This window comes from Vulpes vulpes, chromosome 16 (assembly GCF_048418805.1).
Source record: "Vulpes vulpes isolate BD-2025 chromosome 16, VulVul3, whole genome shotgun sequence".
In the NCBI taxonomy this organism is placed as follows: Eukaryota; Metazoa; Chordata; class Mammalia; order Carnivora; family Canidae; genus Vulpes; species Vulpes vulpes.
The window spans coordinates 44,538,708-44,565,632 of record NC_132795.1 but is presented as its reverse complement, the minus strand read 5'-3'; positions in this window follow the sequence as shown (position 1 = coordinate 44,565,632).

The window sequence follows — 26,925 nt, the reverse complement described above, 5'->3', positions numbered from 1 at the left end:
TTAGAATACGCCTTTACTTTCTTTTAAGATTTTATTTATTTATTTATGAGAGACAGAGAGAGAGGGAGGCAGAGACACAGGTAGGGGGAGAAGCAGGCTCCACGCGGGAGCCCGATGCAGGACTCCATCCCCAGACACAGGGTCATGCCCTGAGCCAAAGGCAGACGCTCAACCACTGAGCCACCCGGGTGCCCCAGGATATGCCTTTACTTAAAGTTAAAACTGTTCAGGTTGACATCTTTGGATGGCAGCTGTGAGTTGATACAACCACAGGTTATGTGTTTTAGAATATAAGCCATTGTACCAATAGAGAACATAAAGTTTAAGAATACGAATCAGAAATAGAACTACAGAGAAGATATTATTCAAACCTCAATTAATTTTAAAATATTGTATTTGTAAAACTGTAAGTACTGGTAACAAAAAGTTCATGGACGAGTCTCTTAGGACTCCATGTAAACTCATGCATGGCTCTACTGGACAGCACTTCAACTGAGTGTATATTTCTAGATCCTTCTCAAAGTGGCAGGGATATTTCTTGTTCATTTAAAATCTCAATGACAACCCATTCCCTTTTCTCTGTTTTGCCAACCTCTTAAGTTTCAAAGCATCCCTATAAAGTGCATTGACCTGGAAATGCATATTTACTCATGTAATTCCACTACCTCACTTTTGGTGTTTAATGAACTTATCCTCTGAATCTGGGTATTTCAAGATACGCATGCAGCATTTTACTTCCTTTGCTAAAACCTCTACTTAAATGTTAATAGAGTAGGACAACAGAGTGCCTGAAAAAATACTTCTTAATACAGGTGACTATATAGTGTGTTTAAAATCTTAGAATAATCATACGTCTAAGTTTAAAAGTATGCTAATTGTCTAGACTAGCATGAGGTGAGTAGGAAAACTCAATAATGGAAGATTATAAGATGTCATTCATGATTCTGAAGATATTCTTTTATTTATTCCAAAAATATTTATTGAGCTCCTAAGAGGCAGTGCACTGTAGTTTCCCTGGTGAACAGTATGAGGTATACAAATAAATGGTTATATATAATGAGATAATTAATGAAAATTGAAGTGCAATATGCAAGCATATAGGAAGGAACAGCTAGAAATAGAATGGCTTTTATTTCAAAGACACAGAGGAGGCCATTTGTAACAAATACAATTGATACCCTGCTTATATCACTTTAATGGCCACTGTCCAACTTGCAACTCACAGTATCTGAATCTCGGCCCCAGCAGGCTTTCTCTAAGGGGAGGGAAACCACTGTGGCAAGACTCTGGCAGGCGAGGAATATCAAGGAATTGGCATTTTCTCCCATTCACTTAAGAGGCAAACGTTGATCAATGCAGTTGAAGACTGCAGCCCGCTACCTCTCATGGAATAACTCTGAGATCTGTATTTCATACCATTTCCCAAGGTTTCCGCAGATCTTAGCTCCAGTCACCCATAATGGTTGCGTGCTTTTTTATTTTTTTAAATTTTTTATGATTAATTTTTTTTGCGTGCTTTTTTTTATTTACTGTCTTCTCTTCCTTGTCTCACTTATCACATCCCTTCCTTGTTTCTTGCACCTTTCAAATAAGCCATTTGCCTTCAAACTTCATTTCAGAGTATACTGCTGGGAATCACAAACTAAAGCACCATTTAATCTAACAATTCCCAAAGTGAAAGAATGAAAAAAATGGAAAAAAAAAATTCTACATGATATAAAAGTTAACCACCTCTCTTTGCCTTATTTCATGAGTTTTGATATTTCTTCTTGACTACTATGTGGTGATGAAGCTGAGCCAAGAAGATATCTCTTTGGGAGGTGGAAACACCAAGACAAAAGTGTGCCTGGGTCATACGGGGATATTTTTAGAAATGATTTCAAAACTAACTAGAATTTGGCCCCAATTCTCAAGCTTGGCCCCTAGTACAAAAGGAGATATTTTTCTTGATTTGGGGATTCTTTTTTTTTTAATATTTTGTTTATTCATTTGATGGAGGGAAGAGCAGAAGCAGGGGGAGCTGCAGAAGGAGAGGGAGAAGCAGACTCTCCGCTGAGCAGGGAGCCCACTGCAGGGCTCAGTCCCAGGACCCTGGGATCATGACCTGAGCCAAAGGCAGGTTCTTAACCGCCTGAGCCACCCAGGTGCCCCTTGATTTGAGGATTCTAAAAATTAGCTTCTTAATCTCCTTCCTTAGCTGAATCATCACCACCCAGTGATTGTCAACAATTGTTAAGAAACAAGATTATCTCAGGTTATCAGGATGTCACAAAATCATTTGATGGGAGGGAAAACAAAATATATTTAAATAGCTTTCTAAGTATGGTGCAATGCAGATGTTTGAATATGAAAAGGGACAGGAAAGTTAGAAGTTGTATATTCCTTTTCTCTGTACACTCCTAAAAAAACATGTTTGAAAAGCTCAGAGATTTAGGTTATATTGTTGCATAGTCTATTTTATTACTAAATAGGTAATATTACAATGTTTGCCAACTGATCCCACTTCTCCCCCAATGAGCCATACTGCTTTTTGTTTTGTTCTGTTTTTGTATCCCATCCAACCCCTGGGGAAACAGTTTATAAATTCCACCGTAGGCTTTTTGGGAGGATTAAATATGATAAGAATTTGAAACCAGAAAATGCTGAGAATTGTAGACATTAGTACCAAACACATTTTTTTTTATCCCAATTATCAAGGAGAAAATACACTCTTTATTCATTAATAAAAATCATCCTTCTTCAAGATCCTCAAGTCCTGGTTGAGTCAAGGAAAATGAAATTTGCCAAAAACTGGTTTTGAAATTTTTCTCAAGTATACTTGAAATCACTTAAATGTACAAACCAAAATCTCCCATACATACATGACTTTAGTACCTTCTTGCGTGCATCTAAATGGCATAAAGAAAAATGTAGAGAAAAGATTTACATTATCCCTCGAAAATTCAGAAGTAGAGAAGCAAAGGAATTTTTCTGTAAAGATCTATTCTGTCTCTACAGGGGGGCAGTCAGCATTTTCTAGATGATCCAAGTGATTTCCTACATAGTCTAAGGAACTCCTTTTATGAACCCATGACACGTAGATACTAAGTGGCCAAATAATGACAAGAGCAGCAGCAATAACAATAAAAATGGCTAATATTTATTGAACTCTAAATACGCATCAAGGAGTCTTCCAAGTCCTGTGCCTCTATATACGCATTAGCATATTTCATCCTCACAACAGAGATAGGTGTAATTAATATCTGTATTGAGGCAAGGGAGACACAGAAGGATCCATTACCTTGCTCAAGGTCACACAGCTATAAGTGGCAAGACTATGATTAGAACCCAGGCACTATGACTTATGACCATTATACTACTCTAAATGCCGTTATATCACAATTATTTCAATTGTATAGAAATTATAATAAAGACACTTTTGCTCTAAGACAAAAAATTGAGCAGTGTCCTGAATGACCTATTCCCTTTCTCTGGACTGACTTGATAGAAAAATGTGAAAGGAATAATACAAACATTTAGAGTTACCCTGGTAGGAAGGAAATTAGGTTTTCTCGGCAGAATGTTGCCTCGTCGGCACACTGTAGACATAGACGGGAACTTCAGGGTGCTGGGATGTGCAAAAATATTCCACCTTTGGCTTTAAAAGATGAGATTTTCAAATAGATGTCCCCACACATAGTAAATGTGTGTTTCTCAGATTTGATGTTATTCATTAATGATGAAACAAAGATACTGGTGGGAAAGATATTCTTGAATGAATTATCAGAGGTAAGAAACCTAAGATCACAAATCTGACTGGATTCCGGTTACAACAGGAACTTAAAGTGTTTCTTGAAATGAAGAAAAGAGTTTTTTTTTTTAATTATTAAAATCAATGAGTCTTCTTCCAATTTTTAATGTATTGAATTTGTGTCTATTAGAGCTGTAGCCAAGTTGATCTATTCTCTCCCAACTCCTGAAATTGTATCAGTTACCATGACCACATCAGTGGTGCGGTTAATAACGTGTGCCCCCCAACACATCCCTGCTGACGTTTGTGGACCAGCCATGCTGCAGCCAATCCATTCACTGAACCCTGATTTGGTCTAAATACTAAATCCACAATCCAAGAGGAACAGAAAGATAAAAATGAAATACTGGAAATATTGACAGCATTCCCCACCCTAAACTTTTCCGGAGCAAAAATATACGGTGTAAAACTCTTTTTCTTCTTCAAAGGACGGACATATTGAAATAGAGTTCCACTGAGGCAAAGATAGGAGAACAAAGCAAGAGAACAAAAGAAAGGGTCACACAGAGAGAGCTGTGTTCAGTCGTCAACACTGTCAATCACTACGGGCTTGTTACTTTAATGAATCCTCAAGTGTCATTATTAAGGAAAACGAGTGTCTGTTATTTCAGAATGTAAAATGAATGAATCCCCTACCAATCCGGGGTGCCTCTGACACTCACTTGTAGCTCTATCATTATCATGTGCACCAGCCTGAGAATAAGGTCTATGTTCACTTTGGGCCGGTTCAAATGCAAATACGGGTAGAAAGCCTTTCTGAGGTTGGCAAGACACAGTCAGGATTTACTACAAATTCTTCTCCATTTGTGACCCATGCAGTACACGCCACTCGGTAAGCAAGCTCACTTAATTTGACTAAAAATAAACCCAACAGTCTCAGGTGAAATTAGCCACTTTAGAGAAGGAGAAGTGAGGGCACCCTGGAACCAAGACACACACAGAGTCAGCTGTGGGCTCTGCTGTCAGAGAAACCAGGATTTCTCCATGAGATTGAGCTAGTTATTTAACCATGAGCTTAAGTTTACTCAACCAGAAAATGGAGGTAATATTATCTATCTCATGGGTAGATATTGTGGAGACTGGATGCCATTCATGCACCACAGCTGCAAATGTTCAACACTGCTTTTCAGCATATCCATGGTTTGCTTTCACCTTAAGAAGACGTGAGAATGACAAAGTAGATGCAGATCCGATAATCAAATAAAAGTATGAAGCTTTTTATTGTCTCTCTGGAATGTTTTAGCTCATCATTCTATCATCTTTTGAATCTTTGGAAATGAGTCTATTTTATTTTTCCACCGACCTAAGAGGGCAATATACCCAGCAGGGCTCCTCATTCTAGAACAAAGGCTTATCCAATAACACACATTCAAACAAATCCCTGTTGATACAAAATGGATGAATGAATGAATAAGAGACCACAGAGCGGTCTTAAGGATCATGATAAACTCTGATCTAAATGGAAAGAATTCGTTATGAAGAATCATACCAATTAAAAAAAATCATTTCAATAGTCAAGACTTGACAAGTGAATCGAATGAAAAGAAATAGATGTATTAACATGCCCTCAACGTAAACAAGGATGCATCTTAACATTCCGTACAAACTGTTACTGCAGTTTTCAAAATGAAAAGAAAAAAGCTCAATTAAACAAAACAAAACAATCTGATCTAATGAAATTTAAATCTATCTAAAACTCAGAACAGTGAAAGGAACAGCTTTGCTTGTATACCGAGTGCAAGTGGAAGATAGGATGGCCAACCATGTGTTCGCCTTGGTGGAAGGACATAGTGTGCTTTCAAGTTCATGACCATGCTTAGAAATCATTTTTAATGGTTTTTACCAATAAAATTCCATAAAGACAAAACTTCTTTTCTAGAGAAAATTCTACAGAGAAAAGCAAAATATCTGATCCTCATGTCTCAGCATTACTGCCATGCCAGCTGCTTGCATTTGGTAACTCCCCAGAATTCCTCCGAGTGATTCTCTGTCCCTATTCGTGCTTTGATCCTTCACCCCACTTTCAGCATATTATTCCCATGCATTCAGTGAAGGCAAGAGTAGAAGAAATGGTAACAGATGTCATCTTGCTATGTGGCTAGAAGTTGTGCTGTGTGGCTAGAATTTCAATACATGAATGAAGCCTCGCTCTATCAATACAGGATGAAGTCCTGGCTGTTGGTTCCCTGCCTTATTTTATGGTAAGATTTTCCTCTTCCTGCTGCTTCACCATGAATGCAAGCAGTCATGAGTCTTGCTCTAGAAAGAGTCTGCACAGTCTGCATCTTTGTTCATATGGATGTCTTGTTTTCCTCGGCTTTCTGATATATTCAAGAGCACTGTGATGCTATAATTTTTCTAGCTAGTTTGCGTTAGAGTGTGATGAATGGTTTCTTGCAACTACATCCCACTCAGAAACAAAAGGCTTATCTTCACGTTTGTAGGTTACCCCTGAAAGTAGGATTAAAGGGTAACATGTATGTTCTTTCCATAATAACGTGATCTTTCTGTCTTTTAGCTTTCATCGTTAATTTAACCAATCATCTGCTGCTGTCATTTTTGCTGCTTTGATAGCTCTTTTTTTTTTTTCCACTGGCAACAAGATTTTCCTTCCTTCCTTTCTTTCTTTCTTTCTTTCTTTCATTTCATGCTGCACATTTTTTTGTAGTTTCTTCCTGAATCTGAAGGTTCATGTATTTCAATGGTTTGGGACAATTTTCAGACATTTGACTCTTCAAATATTGCTTCTGCCACATTTTCTCTCTCAATTTCTTTCAGGACTGACTCTTCGTTATGATATAAAGGACATATATTTTCACTGTTTCCCCCATCACTCAAACCACTTAATGCATTTATACTTTTCCCAGATTTTCACATCTAGCACATGTATTGCTATCTTTCATAGTACGAATCCAGTTGTGTCCTGTATATAGTTGGCAGTTAGTAATTTTAGTGACTGTATTGCTCAGCCCCCGAATTTCCATTTGATTTTTTTAGATTCCAGTTCTCTCGTGATATTTTTCATTTTTAAACTTTCCACATTTATTTCTCTAGCTTCTTAAATATATTAATCATGATTAGTTTAAATAACCTGCCTGCTAACTTCTTTCTTTAATCGGGATTAATTTAGGATCTGTTTTTATTGCCATATAGTCATACACTCCCTGCTTTTTGCAGTCCAAGTCACTGGTATTAGAGTCAAAAGTGTAAAGTCTCCTCACAATATTATCTTCCCCCAGAGAATATTCCCTTTATTCTATTCCATAGTGGTGTCTAATATCTTTAATTCAATTTAGGACTAAAATAAATTAAACCTTAATAGAAGTTTTGAAAAATTTTCACCTGTGTGCTCAGTTTTGCCTGCTATTTTGATCTAGGGATTCCCCAACTATTTTTTATCCTCCTATTTGAAAGTAATAACAATAATATTGGATTAATTTAGGTTCTTTCATTATAGGTCACAAATCCAATTCTGACTAATTTAATAAAAATATGTAGGCCAGAGGGATGAAAAACCAGGCTTGCAATAAAGCATAGGCCATATCCCATGAATTAGGTTAGTGTTGGGTGGATTAATATTAGCAACTATTTGACCATCTCGAATGTCTTGAGATGAATAGACTAAAATAATTTATGTTTGCCTTTGTACAGATACAAGTTTGGAATGTTCAAAAAAAGGCCAACTTTTTTTAGTTGGGATTAGTCAAAAAGAAGTTTGATAGAACAATGTAGAAACTCTGAGAATATGTATGTAAGACACATAAATTTGGTTTCTGATTGAATAAGACACAAAAAATAAGTAGGAGAGAAGAAGCAAATATTATTTCTTATTATCTCATTTTACAAATGTTATATTGTTATCATCTCATTATACAGATGCTATTGTGTGTATAGAACCATTGTGCATTCAGGGCATTAAAATAGAAAATAAAATCCCTATCTATCATATGAAGCCAAAAGCAGTATCCAGCCTTATTATTAGAATGACTAGTTATTTTTAGCATTTCTAGATAGTCTCACTAGGATCCAAACTTGTATGACTTTGATGTCTGTGAGAAGTTTTATCTGTAACTTAAGAGATATTGAATTTAAAAAGTTCATGTGTAGTTCTTGATATGATAGGTTTAAGTTAATCTACTAGAAAAATGATAATGGGAATATGTTATACCAATACTTGGAAATGTAAAGAAACTTTAATATTTTGCAATATGAAACATGAAGTGTTATTGCTGGAAGGGACATTAGAGATCAAATAACCCTAAGATATTATTTTACATTAATTCTTCTGCATAAATGTGCTGAGTCAGTATCAACTGTCTGGAATTGGTTCACTTCTGGCTTCAAATTCTGAGGTTGTTGGGCCTTAGGTCACAGTGTATGATCTATTGGTTTAATCATTTTTTTAATTTAGTAAGATAAATAGTAAGTTTATTTTTTTTAAAGATCTAATATATGAATTTTCTTTTTTTTTCTATGACCCTAGAGGTCCATAGAGAAAGCAGTTGAGCATTATCATTAGAAGTCAATATACTGATGGTAGTATTCATTATGTGCTTACCAGTGTTGCCTGATATAACAAACAAAAATCATGTAAAATAGTTACAAATGATAAGAACTTTTACATAGAAAAAGGGTATTATTAATATACTACATGTTAGATATTCTAAATAATAAAACTGAATAAATGATATGCTACAGTCCCCAAGCTTAGTCATAAAGAACTTCTCTGCTGATAAAACTATGGACTTCATTTTTGGCACAACAACAACAATACAAAGGATATGGGTTACTTGCCCAAGATCACACAGCCAGTTAAGTGACAGCTATAGAAAGGACATTCTCATCTTCGAACACTGCTTTTTCCCAAAAATTTCTCTCATAAGAGGGTTGCTTTTTTAGCAAGGAACATTTACACTATATTATTATTGTGTGTAGATAAGAAGCACTTCTTTTTTCTGTTTGGAAAAGTGTGTAATCTAGTTGGAAGATGGCATATGAATGTGGAATGTGTTAAAATTACAAAAGGTAACATCTTCATAAGTGCAAATTAACATAGTAAAAAGTGATGATGTAAGAAATGGCAAATTATGCAGGGTTAATCAGGTACTTTATGGAGAAGGAAAATTTCAAATCAGCTTTTGAAGATGATGAAGATAAATGAGTGGTGACATCAGGGGTAAAATTCCATGACAAAAAGCACAAAGGGAGGAACAAGGGAGTGTTACTAAGAGCTTAGTAAAATTACTCCAGAGATGAGTATAGACAAGGAGTTGAAGCTGGCACTGGGGAGCTGGAAAGCTGCTCAGAAGGCTTGCATTTGTTAGAACAGGAAATACTAAAGCCAAGCTGTAGGTTCTGTAGGAGGAGACCAGCACGATGAAATGGATCTGAGAAGAGTATTTCACCAATAATGGTCAGTATAATCTAGAGGAAAAAAAACCAAAAAAACAAAAACAAACAAACTAGCTCGTGCAGAGCAAATGCACATTTTCTTTTTTTTTTCAAATGCACATTTTCATTCAATTTTCTCCTTATTCCTTTGCAAGTACCATTTTGTGACATCGAGCGCTAATTGTGCTCCTACCTTGACTTCTCCCTTATTCCATTTAATAATGGGACTCCCAGGTTTTAGTACAACACAGTAAACAAGCAGGATTTGTTTCTTAGCCTCTTTTGGTGCAGGTGCATCCAAGTTCTCCCTCTGAGCCAGAGGTATACTCAGGCCACCTAGAGAGCATCTAGAAGGTAGAGGCGCCAACTGCAGATTTCCTTACCTGCTTCTGGTGTCAAGGAGGTACAGATGCTAGTCAGCAATGTTGGCATGCTCGAGGACAGGGCACCTGGAGACAACAGAGCCAGCTGAAGGGAACTGGATGCCCACATGAGGTCTCAGGGGGATCAGTTTCCCCAGCCCGGGGAGGGTCTCTCCTGTACCATTGGGTGTGAAGTAGACTCCCATGTCATTCAAGCCACATGTGTGGGATCCCTCGTTCCAGCCATTGTCGCCCGGACACTGATGCAGAAATTGCTTCCTAGAAGTAGGGCTTTGCAGCAGTAAAAATTAAAAATATGTATCATCGCCCTGGTATGTGGCAGGCGGAAGAAAGGATGTGCTGTGTGCTGGTGGGCTTCTGACACTTGTTGTCTTAAGGAAAGCTATTTCATAAACTAGGACCTGGAATAACTAGGAGTCACACCAAATGCTGCTGAATTTGTGCTTCGTAGTGGGGAGGATGGAAATCCACAGAATTCTGACTGTTTCTGCTACTTTTAGCAAAATTCTGTAAGACAGAGATAAGCCCAGGCAAGATCTGCCAGTTTGCAAGCAAAGGTGAAAGGGGGGGCAGGGGTCTCTGCCTGTGGTCTGTAATCTAAATTACTGAGAGTCGGGAGACTGAGGGTGATGGAAATTTGATGTTTCCAAATCCTAAACAGCAGGAGACAAGATTTTCACTCCAAGCCTTTCCTGGTCAGACCTAGGAGGCCAAGATTCAAAACTATGATTTAGGCTACATCCTTCCAATCAAACCTATTGTCTCAAATGGGAACCATTCCCCAAATTGAGAAGATGGGGTGGGGAACTTAAAGGTGCTGAGAATGTTCACCCGGAGTTACCTAACCTGTTGCCTCAGGGAGAGCAGAATGAAGCAGATAAATGCAGAGGAGATGACTTATGAGCAGTGATGATCTGCAAAGACAGCAGCGGACTCCTAGCTGATGATGATGATGATGATGATGACGATGATGATGATGATGATTATAATTAAAGTCTATGATCACAGAGTGATATCAGAGAACAAATAAGTGTTTGTTTGCTTTTTGATCCCGAAGGTCATATTTTATTGCTTAAACCTTATTTTGTCCCAGACGTTCTAGAAATTATATTTATCAGAACCACATGAAGGGCTTAGTAAAACGCACATCTTGAGTTTCACTCAACAGCTAATAATTTAGATCTGCTTGCCAGCTAATCCAAACAAACAAAAGCAATAAAACAAAACAACCACAAAAACATCTCACCAAAAAAACCCCACAAAAAACCCAAACACCGGTTGATCATTATGCATCCTAAATTGAAACCAACTTAAAAAAAAAAAAAAAAAAAAAAGAAACCAACTTTACCCTTTTATTAAAAATAAGCTAATAGTGAACATGAGACATACATCTGTTTTATTTTTCTTAGTGTGACAATAATGACACGTGTCAATGACAAGCATATAATCACTGAACACACTTGATAAGATTGAAAAGAAAGATAATAACTGTCTTAAAAGTTCCATTATTCACAAAGGTATAGGAGTATGAACCCAGAGATTGTCAAATAACAGTATAACCATATGTACTTTTCTCAGTAGACGACTAAACAAAGATCACTTTCAATTCAGTCTTGGTATAGCTTTCAGAAGAACACTATGCCCACTTATTTAAAATATAAATATACTTTGGCAAAACAGTGAACGGTCATGAAGCTTTTGATGAGGAAAACTATCTGAGAGCAAATAATAAGGGAGTGAGAGAAAGAGAGAAAAATGTATACAACTTTTCCTTATGAAAAAGAATAATCTAGTCATTGAGTCAATGGCAGGACATGGTAACCTGAGCACACTCACAAATGAGTCTCTCCAAAAAACCTTAACTTCTTTTTTCATAAGATTTAAATAATGATATGAAAGTTACCCACTGTTGCCTCAGTAAGTGTTGACTCAGAACCTTTTTTTTTTCTCAAAATGCAGACTTACCTTCGAATTCAAATAATATTTGATTACCAAGAAAGAGTTAAGTCACAAAAGAACACGGATATGATACATGTCTTTGAAGAGCCAATGGTTAGGCATAGTAAATACAGAAATAATCATTGCTGTTAGCACTCTATAAATCTTTCATGATAATTTTTGCCTGAGCTAATTTTTAATTGCATTAGCATGCCCTTGTGCAATATGTATATTAACCTGCACAGTTAACTCACTTATTAAATCAAATATTACTTGAGATCAAAATATAGCTTTTTATAAACAAGACTGTATCATATTAGAATCAAATATTAAAATGTCATTCCTGTAATTTCCTTGGTAGAGTAACATACGGTAAGTTGTTATGTACTTAAAGGATCCACCAAGGGAGTGACCGTATAGCTTAGATCCGTTGTGCATCCTCAGCTTTGGCATAATTGCCATTATCATCCCACAGGTCATTTTTAAAAATCATTACACTGTTAAGATATTTCCCATCTTAACCAAATTAAATAAAGCACTTAACATATTTCAGCATTATAAAGAATTAGCGGTAATTTATATCCAAGTGGCCACACATTTTAAGGATGTATTTATATTAATCTCATAGCAACTCTACTGATAAATTTGATCTGTGAGAATGGCAATATCCACCACCTTTGATTGCTTTCTTGAGCTATTTCAGGTCATTATAAGCTCTGAACACCAAAAATACTCAAAGGGACACCTCTTAAAGAGAGATAGGTGTACTAAGCTACCCATGTGAGGACATTGAAGAAATTAACTCATAAACAAATACATGATCAACCATCACCAGTGGGCCCTGTTTGTTTCTATGAAAATGACAATATGACAGTATGTTAATGAATTCCCCTTCTTCTTGGAAAAATACTGCAAGAGGAACAGTAGTGTTACATAAATTACAAAAAAAAAAAAAAAAAAAAAAAAGTGCCTGGGTGGCTCCTTCAGTTAAGCATCTGTCTTCAGCTAAGGTCATGGCCCCAGGTCCTGGGGTCCAGGCCCACATCAGGCTCCTCGGTCAGCAGGGAGCCTGCTTCTCCATCTCCCTCTCCTTGCCCCTCCCCCTGCTTGTGCTCTCCTTCTCTCAAATAATTAATAAAATCTTTTAAAAAAGGAGGGGAAAGATGGAAATACGTGTAAGTAAGTGAATAGATAAATAAAGGGTAAATAAAAAAATATACAATATGTGCAAAATAATGATTTGTTTTGAGGAAAAGCAAAAAGCATCAAGTTGGGCTGCTCAGAACATAAAATTGAGCAGTGACGTGATTGACAGTGCAGTGGTTCTGGGCATTGGCAGCAATGGTGGCATTGCATACCACACTAAGTGAGCTACCTACTTTTAGTTATCCTTTTGGGTGGATCTAAGGGGAAAAATTTTGGTTTTATATTCAAGAACTATTTCTATTTAAATCTGTCTCAATTCTACATTTTTAATAATATTATTATTTAATGTAGGGATTAGATTTTAGGACCCGGAGTCATGACCAGAGCCAAAGACAGATGCTTAACCGACTGAGCTACTTAGGCACCCTGACATTAATATTTTAAACTTAACGTATACCTGTGACTCTGGAGGACATTTACCTAATAGAGGACCAATTTCAACCCCACATTATTATCTTGAACACTTATTTCATCTTGTTGAGGGATTTTCTTTTCCCTAAATATTAGACTTCCATACCAGTGTTTTTTTCAGTGAACATTGTAGTTGTGAAGCTAACGCAACAGTAAAGGATGGTAACATTAGTAAATGCATTCATGCCCAAACCCTACAATTGTGTAAGAAAATAATACCTAGAAGCAGATACAAAGTGTGTGAACCAATACAATCCACACACAAAACATGTGAAATGCTCTGAATCTAAGAAATTTGGATCATCCCTTGGATTATTGCCTGCTTTTATTTTTTACTTTTGAAAAGTATGAGTATCCCAAACTGAAGCACACACAATAATAATATAATAATACAATAATAGATGGTCTACATTTGAATTTTGTATTTGTATGACACAAATAATAAATTCCAGAGATCAGAAGTTAAGCACATTTATGATACTAGACTGTAGCTCGTGAGGCAGTCGGGACCCTTGCACACGCTCTAGTTTCACCCTTTGCACTGCCCAACAGATTCCAGTGATACAGACGGTGCCACACAGTAGAGTAGTGTGAAAGGGCCGGTAAGGAGTTTTTCAACCTATTGAACAAGGAGATTCAATACAATAATACGTGCTCATTTCTTCACACAGGCCTGCATTTAAGGGAAACTTGGAGAGAATGAAAAATATCCTTACTGACGCTCGAGGCAAGGCCACCCCAAACATCTTCGCAGCCAAGAACAAAAATGAAAATTGAGTCCAACAAACTGTAAGTCTAAATGTTAAAAAGTTATAACTCAAGCTGAAAAACTGTTAAATAAGAGACACTCTATCTTCCTATTTGCCACGTGTACTTTCATAATGCTCCAGAAGACCACGTTTGGTGGTCTAGTCTTCGGAGTCCCGTGCCAGAATCTGGCCTTTCAAAAAATGGCAACTCTGGGCTTCTACCTACATTAGCTTCCAGGTGAAATATCCTCTGTCTTTTCTTCCCCTTGACTAGTGGCCTCTCTTTCTCCCGACCATGAATGTCCACAAATTCTGGGGCTTTCCTACCCAAGGTGACATCTAGGAACAAGAATGCATGTTCCAAGTGAACACAAGCTCTTGATCTTCAAGTTCCTTATGCTATGGACAGACTCAGAGTTGGAGTGAGGCAGGACAGGACCCTCTAAAATGAAGGTACAGATTAGGGACCCCACTGGGTTTAAGGCAGAAATGTTATGTGGATTTTTAAATTCTGTTTAGAATTTTTTTTCAAGGCATTTGGATCCTGGACATTATAGGATATGGCTCAATTGAGGTCAATTTCTATCTTTTTTTTTTTTCTTAATGATCATTCATTTCTTTAGAAAAGAGTCACAGCAAAACTTAGGGAATGAGCAGAGATTTTCTCCATACTCCCAGCCATCCCCACTAACAATATCCCACACCAAAGCAGTACCTCTATTCCAAGTGGTAAAGCCTACACTGACGTATCATAATCATCCAAAGTCCATAGTCTGCACATCGTAGGAGCCTGGACAGCTGTACAAGGACATGTATCCTCCATTACACTGTACTGTAGGATACATTCCCTGCCCTAAAACTTCTCTGTGCTCTGCTATTTCTCCCTCCTACCACTAGTCATTGACAACCACTCATCTTTTTGCTTCCTCCACAGTTTCTCCTTTTTCCAAAATACTATATAATTGGAATTATATAGTATGTAACCTTTTAATATTAGCTTTTTTTTTTTACTTAATAATATTCATTTAAGTTTCCTCCCTCTCTTTTCATGGCTTGATAGCTAATTTCCTGTTAGTACTGAATAATATCCCATTGTCTGGATGTACCACAGCGTCTTCACTCACTCACATGAACCCCATCTGGATTGCTTCTTCAAGTTTTGGCAATTACGAAAAAAAAAGCTACTATAAACATCCCGTGACAGTTTTTGCAGGGACATAAGTTTTCAACTCCTTTGGGTAAATACTAAGGAGTATGATCAATGAGTTGAATGATAAGAGTATGTTTCATTTTGTAACAAATTGCCAAACCATCTTCCAAAGTAGATGTACCATTTTGCATTTCCACCAGCAATGAATGAAATGTCTTGCTATTTCACATCCTTGCCAGCATTTGGTTTTGTCAGTACTCCAGATTTTGGTCATTTGATTGGTGTGTAGTGGTATTTCATTGTCATTGAAAATTACATTTCCCTGTTAATATATGATGTGGCACCGCTTTCCATTTACTTATTTGCCAACTGTGTGTCGGCTTTGGTGAGCTATCTCTCAAGGTCTTTTGCCCATTTCTTCAATCAGACTGCTTATTCTTTTATTTTTTTTTATTTTTTATTTTTTATTTTTTTAAAGATTTTATTTATTTATTCTTGAGAGATAGAAGGAGAGACAGAGCCAGAGACACAGGCAGAGGGAGAAGCAGGCTCCATGCACCAGGAGCCCGACATGGAATTCGATCCCGGGTCTCCAGGATGGCGCCCTGGGCCAAAGGCAGGCGCCAAACCGCTGCGCCACCCAGGGATCCCTGCTTATTCTTTTAGTATCAAGTTTTATGAGTTTTTTTTGGATACTTTGGATAACAGTCCTTTATCAGCTATGGTCTTTTGTGAATATTTTTTCCCACTCTGTGGCTTGTCTTATTGTCTTGACCATCTTTCACAGAGCGGAAGTATTTAATTTCAGTAAAGTTCAATTTATCAATTCTATCAGAATTGATAATTCTATCAAGATTATGCTCTTAATATTGATTTAAAAAATTATTGCCATAACAAAGATCATCTAGGTTTTCTCCTATGTTATCTGCTAGGAGTTTGTAGTATAAGCTCCACACACTTGTTTTTTGGATTTTTTTTTAATTTGCTTATATTTTGTTTTATTGTGTTTCTATTGTTATTGAAGTATCTGACTCAAGGCATCCATTTCAAAGACAGCTATCTTGAATAAACACATTGCTAGTCACAAGACTGGATAGAGTAGGACCATCCCACCCCTGAGGTTCCCTTCATTTTAGAAATGTCTGGTTGGCTTAGGTAGCTGATATTTTGTAGTTTATTATTCCCTTTTCAGCTTTAATTCCTGCCTTTATGTTTTAAATCCACCAACAAAGAGTGAATTTACAAAACCCTTATCATCCCACCTTCAACCTCAACAAAACCAGAACCCCAGCCCCACATTGTTTCTGTATCTTTTTTTACCAGCAACCTCACCAGTGGTCTGAGGTACGACACATACCTCCAGGGTTTGTGAGTAATCCTTTTATTTGTTTGGTTTTTGTTGTGTGTGTGTTGTTTTTTTTTTCTCAAAGTTTCCTAATGGTTATTGTTGAAGGTGCCTTGTAATCATAATAAGCATCATAAGGGGTGGTGCAGCCACAACCTTGGTTCCAAAAAGGGAAATGTTTGTGTCGGCCCAGGTGAATGCCTCCAGGAATATTTAATTGATAGCATCTCTATGGAAAGGCTGAGAACCAACACAAAACAGAATTCTATAGTTTTATATTTTTCATTTAGGTCCATGATCCATTTTGAATTAGTTTTTGTAAAGGGTTAAGGTCTATGTCTAGATCCTTTTTTTTTTTTTTCCTGCATGTGGATGAACAGTTGTTCTAGCACTGTTTGTTGAAAAGACTATCTTGACTCCATTGTATTCATCAAAGATGCATTGACTATTTTTTTTTTAATTTTTATTTATTTATGATAGTCACAGAGAGAGAGAGAGAGGCAGAGACAGAGGCGGAGGGAGAAGCAGGCCCCATGCACCGGGAGCCTGATGTGGGATTCAATCCGGGGTCTCCAGGATCGCGCCCTGGGCCAAAGGCAGGCGCCAAACCGCTGCGCCACCCAGGGATCCCTTTTTTTTTTTTTTTTGCATTGACTATTTTTATCTGGTCTATAACTAGGCTCTCTAATCTGTGCCATGAATCTATTTGTCATTTCTTTTGCCAACACCACACTTTCTTGATTACAGTAGCTTTATTGTAAGTCTTAAAGTCAGGTAACATCACACCTCTAACTTTGTTCTTCTCCTTAAACATTGTGCTGGCTATTCTGGAACTTACATCTCTCCATCTGGACTTTAGAATCTGTTTGTCAAGACCCACAATATAACTTGCTGGAATTTTGACTGAGATTGCATTGAATCTATAAATCATCTTAGGAAAAACTGACACCCTGACAAAGTTGAGTCTTGTCCATGAACATGGAATATATCTCCATTTATTTAGTTCTTTAATATTTGTATATTTTTGGATGTAGGAAAAAACTGTGCCACATACTTAAAATGTATAATTTTAGTTTTTCTCTTCAAATATATACCTTAATTGAATTCAACATTTTCCCTCATTATGTTGTACCTGAGATTCCAATGAGTAATATATCCATTTAGCTCTATCTTGTCTACATTATTCTTGCAGTACCTTTAAAACATATTCCCCATTAGTATAAGAAATAAAAATGTCATAGAAATGACTATTTTAAAATAAATAATCTAGTACCGTAATCTTAACTCCACTATTTTTTCTCAGATAGTCAATATTTCATAAACAGATTGTTATGGGTTCCATTTTGCACCTGAGAAGAATGGGAAGTAAAGCAATTTTAGAATTTTGTTAATAGCAGACGTTATAGAACATAGTCTGGCCCAGTGATATACAGGTAAATGTTTAAAATAATATGCATTGGGGTGGAGTAGATCTACTTTTGCCAATTTCCATGGGCCATTCTTAGCTATACATGCTGTCAATTAGGAAGTAAAATTTTTGAAAACTTAACAATTAGTCTAGTGATCCAGTATGAGTCATTTCCACAAAATCTACCCCATTGGCCCAACTTTCTCACATGTAGATGATTTTATCTGCAATGCCAAAATGTATATTCTAACAAAATATTCCTCATTTGTAGATTGCTCTAAGAGATGTATGAGAAAATATTTTCTAATGTGTAAAATATTGTACAAATCTTAGTTGTGAATAACTTTCTATGAATAATTAATATAAATTAGCTATATGATTCCTGATATACTACCTTGTTTCAGAAACAAAATTTTGAAAACAATATAGGAACTCACGTTTGTTCTATAAATTGTAAACATCACAATTTAAAAATTTAAGAAAAAAGAAAATAAAGTGGTTAGTCCACGGTAAAGAAATAGCTGTCATTTCTTTAATAGTGTGTGATAAATTTTGTGGGACCTTTAAATAGAGTTGTAAAAATGGTTATCTTTTTTATAACGTGGGGAAAGTGATTTCAAATGCATTTTTAAAAACAGCAAGAGACTTGAAATATTTATGTATATAGATAAACATACACAATCTTGCATTTACTGCGATAGAATTTAGAGTGGCATCTTGTTTTTAAAAAAACTCATCTGATTTTGGATTTTCAGATTGAAAGTGAAAGTGGTTTAGCTTCTCTGTTAGGATTAGCAAATGTGCCATGGCTTTTCCATTAGGATTAGCTGTCAACCATCAGCTGTAATAGTAGAAAAATCACAGCTCTACTCTGAGCAACCCCAGAAGATGATGCCAGGAAGTTACTATCAGGTTCCATCCAGGTGTGCAGAGCCAGAAAACTTTACAAGGAGGCAAAAACCTCTGTTGGCTGTTTGGCATGAACACGTTTCCGTTATACTTCCAGTGAGATCGTTTTGATCTAACTTATTTTATCTAATGAAATACTCTGTTTTTCACTTCTCTTTATATAAACTTGGCTCTTTTGCAGATATAGATATCTAAGATTGGTTGTCTCTGCAAATACAAAAAGAATCCCCTAAAACAAAAAATGTCATTTCTGTTCAGGCTTCTGAGATTTGAAACTCAATAACTGTCTAAAGTATTTCTATGTGACTTGGAAAGGAAAGATTCTAGTCTCATATTAAATTGTATATAAATACTTGTATATACATAAAGTTTTATGTAAATTTATTTATGTAAATTTATGTCTACATGTATATAAACATATTTATTAGTGTTTGTACGTATATTAGGATATATATTTTGATAGCTAATTTTTTTATTCAGTAAAGATTTGCTGAACATTTAGAATTTTCAAATCACTGAACTCGGAGCTGAAAAGAAAATGAAGGTGAATGAAAACACTCAGGGAAGAAAAAAGATTTTATCTTCCAGCAGGGAAGACTGGCACATACATGGGAAATGAGACTGATACTCAAGGTAGTGGGTAGGAAAGGAGATACATTGAACATAATGACCCAACTAGAACTCGATTTATTTTGTCACTTCACTCAGCAGACTGTTTGTGGGTAAACCATTCTAGTAGGTCTGGGGGGAGTAGAACGGAAAGTTTGTTAAACAAACAAAATATCTGAGTAAATTTAGAGATCAAAATGGCATTATTCACAGACTCCTGAATCAGGCAACCTCCCACCCAGCAAATGGAAAAGAGCTCCACCCACTGTAGAAAAGGAAAGTGGTGGGGTTTTTTTGTTTTGTTTTTTTAGTGGTAAGGAGACAGAAAAAAAAATGTATTGGCAAAGAATGCATTGTTTGAGGCATAAGACTCCATTTGGGGCCTTTTGTCTCTTTTTAGCATGCTTCTTTTCTTTCTTTCTTTCTTTCTTTCTTTCTTTCTTTCTTTCTTTCTTTCTTTCTTTTTCCCCCAGAGAGATCCTTCATTAGACATACATAGGATTTAACACCATCAGTCCTGTGGCTAAACATGGGGTAAAAGATCACGAATGAAAATATTATAATACATTTGCTATAGCAAATTCATTTCTAGGATCCTCCCCTCGCTGTGCCCCCAGGGAAAACAACAAAAAAATGGCATGTTTTTCCTTCTGAGAATACTCAAAATGGCATTGTTACAACATGATAAAATCAGAAACCACATATCTAACTGCCTGAGAGAGAGGAAAGTTGTTAAACGACACGTGTTACACCCATTATAACAGAATTCATTGGGGAAAAAAATGACAATGATTTTATTTTAAGACATACTTAGTAATATGACGCAATGTCCATGGTAGCTTAACCTCTAGAACTACGCCTGGCATGGTCAGCACTTGTGTAAGGACATGTTGCTCTCCCAAGAACGCCTTAGAAAGAGATGCATTTAAACACAATTTTGTTTAAATTTAAACCGAAGTACGACCTATTTGTTTTGTTTTTGATGGACCTTAACTAGCACATACATGATTGGCAGTCAACATCTAACACGTAATATTTCACAATGTTTATCTGTATTTGTCCTATTGGATCCCGCAGTGGTGTGAGTGGTGTGTGATTTCAACATCAAACCACAACTGCCCATAGTAAATACGTGCCAGACCGTGGTTTGCTATCTGGTACCTCTAACGCGACTGTGACGAGGATGCTCTTGCAGTCAGATCAGATTTCCACCATGGGGACTTGATTATTGGGAGGCAAGCCCAGGAGGGGGGAAGGAGCCTTAGGAGCCGTAGGCCAAAGCTCCTATGTAGGTGCTTAGAACTTCCAAGTACTGCGCACACTGTACTGAAGTTGTGACTAACTCCTTTTACTCTCCTAAAACAAACAAAAATCTCTCTTGACAGGGTTTCTTTCCATTTTGGACCTTTTAATGCTCTCCAAGGCTTTTACTTTCCCTTCCCTTGTTTCTAAAAGCATCTTGAGTCTTCCAGTTGCTTCAGTGAAGGGGGAATAGAAAGCAGAAACACTTAAGCAACGTAATGGATAAATGCATTATTATTGTTGCCTCCGATGATATTTGCAAGATATGCAAAATATTCTTCCTTTTTTTGTTTGTTTGTTGATGCTTATTTCTGTAGCCCTAAAACCTTCCTTTAAACAAAGAACTCTCTGGCTTTTATACTATGGATCAGGCTTTCCTTAAATGTCATAAATCCCTTGCTGCATGCCAAACAAATATGTTTATCTGGCACAGGAATTAGAAAGAATCAGAAGAGACGATCTGTTGATATGCATACATCGATTTGCCCCTGTATAATTATTTGTCGTGCTTTCCAAAGCCTATTCAAGCACAAGTTTAATTTAAAGACATGGCTGACCCAAGTCCCTTTAGCAGAAAACTCCTAACATGCAGGCCCAATGTCATATCAGTCAATGAAATTTACCTGCTTTTTGCATTTAGTGCCCCTTAATATTTTGAGTTTTATCTAGATACTCCATGACTTTGACCACAAAAGTTGAGTATCTCTGATCTAATATCAAAGCAAGGCATTTGCTATCACTATTGAAAATATTCTTCTGAAGCTTTCTAAAATGTTATATTCAGGGGAAAAAATGATTTCAATAGCTCCTGGCCATGGCTACAGTTTTGCTTTCCTTTTATATATTTTTATCAACCCAAATGTCTTCATTTTATATAAAATGGAAAGGATAAGATTCAAGGGTGACCCACTTTGCACCTGCTAAAGGGGAATGTGGGATGGGGCCAGAGACAGCCAGGAGTTAACAGGTTTCTTTCAAACCAAGAGAACCTAAATTAGCTTCCTACATTTAATCCATTGCTTTCTTCTTCCCTTTTTTTTTTTTTTTTTTTTTTACCAGTTCCTTCTATCTAGGTATCTCTAATAATACATTTAAAACAGAACAATAATTTTATAAAATAACTGACTCTAATTAGGAGGTCCTTGGTATACATAGTTTTCCCAATTCTTTTCTTCCATAATTTCTGTATTTCAAGTTGGTCTTGGTGGTGACCCCATGAGCGACATAGCTGAGGATTCACAGTTAGGAGTCTTATTCAGCCAAATTAATTAAGTGCCGTTTTCCTTCCGGGAAGAAACTAGCTGTTTAGGTAAACATATTAATTGTTTGTTTCTGTTTATTGTAGTCATACAGAATCCCTTGGCACAGTATACCTCATTCCAAACCATCTTTTAAATATTTCTTTCAGATATTTCAGTCAGCTTTTGAAGATACCTATAATTTTCTCTCTCATAAAAAAATAATTTATGATACACTTCTCTTCCAAATGTACTATAGGCTTACCAGCTTTATATTACTTCTTGGATTCGAAGTAATTTTAATAGACTGCTGCTCTCCGAGTAATTCTGAACACAATCATTCATACGAAGCAGGATTTGGGTCAGTTTCCTTAATTCCTTAAAGCCTGGTGACCGACGTTACGGAGCGGAGTCCACCAGGTCCCTCAGGGGAGGTCACATCACCGGTATCGCACTGTGTGAAATAGGCTGTACAAAGACAGATATGACATGACATTTGCCCTCAATAGAAATAAACCACAAATAACATGAAATAGATGTGAAAGGTGCATTAAGAGGGGAAGGAGAATGTTTCACAGGAGCACTAGTAACCATTATAAATTTGAACAGGTGTGTGAGGAGAATGTGGTGACTTCATTCAGAATACAGTGAGGTATGAGAAATTTAATGGCATGTTGAAGAAATGGGCAAAATCTAAGTTGGTTATGATGTCTTCCCTGGGCAGCGAAGTGTACATAGTAACCCGTAACGGTGAAGAGTGTCTTTGAACCCAAACCGTCAAACACTTCTAATTCCTATCTGGGAAGTTTGGGTGTTGGCGTGCAATGGGAGCCTTGGAAGGTGTTCATGCTGGAGAGAGATACGTTCAGAAATGTGATATGCTAAACAGTCTAACGACATCCCAATTTGTCTTTGGCAACATCAAGGGATAGTTTCAAGAATAATGGCCATACTTGCTTCACCAACCCATCCTTCACTCATTGCATCGTTCTAACATTCAAAAAACATTTGTTAAAGGCCTAGTACTGTCCTGGTAATATAGTGTTAGTTACCTAATCTGGTACCAACGCTGTATTTGTCACTGTGCCGTACAAAGATGAGTTAGGACACTATCTTTCATAGCCCAGAAGATAAGAGAAGAAAGTATGCAAATAACCATAGAGTGAATATCAAGAGAGATAGGGGTCTGGGAAAGATTCATGAAGAGGTGGGCTGAGCATTGGTATCAAATAAGTTATATCTTTTAAGAGATTTATTTTACAACCCATCCCAAAGAGAAATGTACATATAGATATATAAATTGTTTGGTTTGAGGGCCTGTAAGTTAATATACTACCCCCCAAAGTACCTGCTAAACTTTTTAGCTTCAAAAGTTCCTATTTTGCCTTTAGAGAAGAATCCCACTGAATTATCTCACAGTATTTCAGAAACATTTAAGCCATTTCATTGTAAGGAGTGGCTTACCTTTGGGCTACTCACCTTTATAATATCTCAGTGTAAATTAGATGATCAGATCACAGTTTTTTTTTTTTTCCTTAAAGTGATCTTACACAAGAAGAAATTGGAATTTTGATGACATAAGAATATCCAAAGGTAACGTAGATCAAAGCCAAGATGAGGAAGATGATGCAGTGAGTGGACCTGGAAGGCTAACAGGGAGCTTGCGGGTAATGGAACACTAGTTAGAGACCAGGTAAGTGAAAGTTAGGAGAAAAGGTCCTTGAAAATGGAGAGATGGAGATCCTGGAACGGAACTGAGCCAACCTCACTGTCTTGCTCACCACTGGTCCTACTCAGGACCAATAGCCACTGAATGTACCAATTCAGTTGTTTATTCCCAGCATATGCTCTGATTGGTCAGTGTCCATGTGGTGTGATTAAATATTCCAATTCCACTTCAAACTCACACGTTCCCTGTGGTTCATGTGGCACCACTTGATAAATATTCCAGTTCTATTCCAAACTCAGAGTTAAACTATAAATTCTTCATGCAAGACCCAAAACTTAAAACAAACAAGAACAACAACAAAAATAAATAAACATAAATAAATAAATAAATAAATAAATAAATAAATAAATAAATAAAAATCCCTACCATCTGATTAAGTCATGATATTTTTCTCTCCTGGAATTTCTCATTTGGTTTTAGGAGATTATAGAGTAAAGCTCACTACAGCGACTAGCTTTAGAGTTTCTTACTCTGTCCAATCTTTTCTTTCTAGTGACTGGCTCATTTCCCTGTTTCACAGTTCACTGAAGTCCTTTGTGGTCACTGAGTCCCATCCATCTTATTTTGGGTTGACTTTGTGAATCTCACACATTTAGAGTAGATGTAGGGATAAGTAGAATCTGGGAACAAAGGTTTTACGCGGGATAGGCGTGTGACACCTAATAGCGGATTTGACAAGAATGAAGGACACAGCTTTGGAAGTGATAGATATGATGAATATAGCACATCCTGTGACCTTGAAAAGAAAATACTAACAGTTTCTGTTGCAGCACACAAAACATTGATATTTTCAGAATGTCATATTCTTAATGAATCAATATGTGTCCGCATCATTTTAAATAGATTTGATTCCATGAATGTATTTGTTTAGAATTAAGTTTTCGAAACTCAAATACTGCTCCTCCATCTTTCCAAACTCTAACTTCCATCTCTTTTATAAGCTTATTTTTCTCCTTTCATCTCTCTGATTTGTGTATTTTCTGATTGTGTCTCTTTGGTTTTGTATTTTATACTTAGCACTTATTTGAGGCTTTTAATCTTCAAAGCTCCTGAGAACATTACCTAATTAATCCTCCCCACAGTCTCATAAGGAAAGTCATTATTAGAATTTCTACTTTTACATGTGGGAAAAAATGAGGCAAAGGTTAAATGACTTACCAAAAATCACATAAAGTGAGTTGCAGCCCGTGCTGAGATTCCTGTGCTTAATCACACTGCTCCTGTATCTTCCTTTCTGGCCTTTTCTTTCTGGTATTCTCTGCTATAAAGCTTTTGCTTTGATGTTGTAAATTTTATTTATTTGTATTTCAGCCTCTAAAAAAAAAAAAAACACTGAATTTTTTTGTAATAGTTTTTTTCTTGATTGTGTATTTTCCATTTTCTCGATACTTATTTTTAGCTTATGCTTATGTTTGTATTTATTTCACATTTTTTAACGGCCTTTACAATCTCTTCTATATTCTTTTTAACCTATATGCAGTTTTGCTTTAACACAAGATTTAATTAGTCCATGATTATAATGGAAAAAGCAATCACTTTAAAAATCATAAGTGCAGATTGAATACTAACTTTTCCATTTGCTTTATGTAAATTGGTCAAATAAATTAATGCAAATATATGATACCTTTATATATTAGGTAGAACATATAGTTCACTGGACTGTTATAAAGATGAAATTGTTAACACCTATAAAATGCCTAGCACAGCACCTGCACACAGTTATTTTAATTCATCTTTCTTCTTTTTTTAAAATCTCTATTACTTTTTTTTAGTTAAGGTATATTTTACATACATAAAAGTTAATGTCTTAAGTACAATTTTATGATTATGAAAAATGTATACATTGATGTAACCATTATCTGGCTCAAGATGTAGGACTTCTCTATTATCCCTAAAGGTTTGCTAATGATTACTTCCAGTAAATACCTCCCCTGAGGTAACAAGTATTCTGATTATCATCATCCATTAGTCCTAATTATTCTAGAACTTCATATAAATGGAATCATTCAGTACGTATGCTTTCCTGTCAGTCTTCTTTCACTAATCATGTGTTTTGAAATCCATCAGCCTTGGAAGTTGTATCAGTAGTTTTGACCTTTATTTGTGCTTCTAATTCTCCTTTTAATGGACAGATATTTTCTAATCCTGAGCTATTACAAGTAAGGCTTATATGTACATTGCTGTGACATACTTTCTGTGAACAATATTTTTATTTATTTTGTGCAGATATCTAGGAATAGAATTGCTGAGTCATAGAGTTTGACTTGTAAGATTCTCAGGTTTTTTTTTTTTTTTTATGTAGTTATACCATTTTACACTGCTCCTAGAAATGTATGAGTTTTGTTGTTACATATTCTTGCCGACACTTGGCACTAACAGTATTTTAGATTTTAGTCATCCCATTAGATGTGTAGTGGCATTTTATTATGAATTTCTTTTGCATTTCTTTAATGACTGATAATGTTGAATAACAGTGGGTTCAGTCCTTTGCACAGAACAGTGCTGTTATTTCTTCTCAGCAATGCTGTTTTTCTTCACTAGATTTTGATTCACATTTTGAGAAAGTAATAAATAGATTAGAATTTTAATTTACTTTTTAAATTTTAGTTATACCATTAACATTGTTTTATCAACAGCAAGAAAAATATATGTCCACCCTACCTATTTTAATTATCAGTATCCTCTATTTAAAACTGGTGAGAACCTTTAATTGTCCCCTTCTGATGAATAAGCATTGAATTTTCTTCTGAAGACAGAATGATCTTTAAATTTTGTTGGGTTTAACGAAAAGTTTTTTGTGTGTGTGAAAATGGAAAAATAATGCTGAAAAAATTAGAGTAGTAATTTTTTTTTTTTTAAGTTGTGGAGGTTGGTGGGCAAGCTGTATCAAAAATGGGAGGAAAGGTATTTTTATGTTTATTAAAAATGGATGTAGATTAAATGGTTGGAGAAACAAAGAGAATGACAATCTAAATTTGTGCCTGCTTATTAGAACATGATGAATCTGAAGAGAGGTATTAGAAAGGAAGAGAGGAAAAAAAAATCAAGAACCGCTTAATTACAATTCAAGTTCCCCCTCAGAAGAAAGCATGAGCATTTTTGTTGTATCTTCCCCCAATTTCCTAGCAAATTTGTTTTTCTCTGAATAGTAAATACTCAAAATAAATATTATTTTTCTAGATGACACTGCAAAATAAAGTGCACTTCAGATGTTTTTCTTTAACATAGTTATTTCAACCTTTCTTTTCCACTTGTTATTTATCAACCACTCACTTTAAAAAGTACTAAACCTAAGGGTTTTTAAAATAGGATTAATATATATATATATATATATATATATATATATATATATATATGTCATAGAATT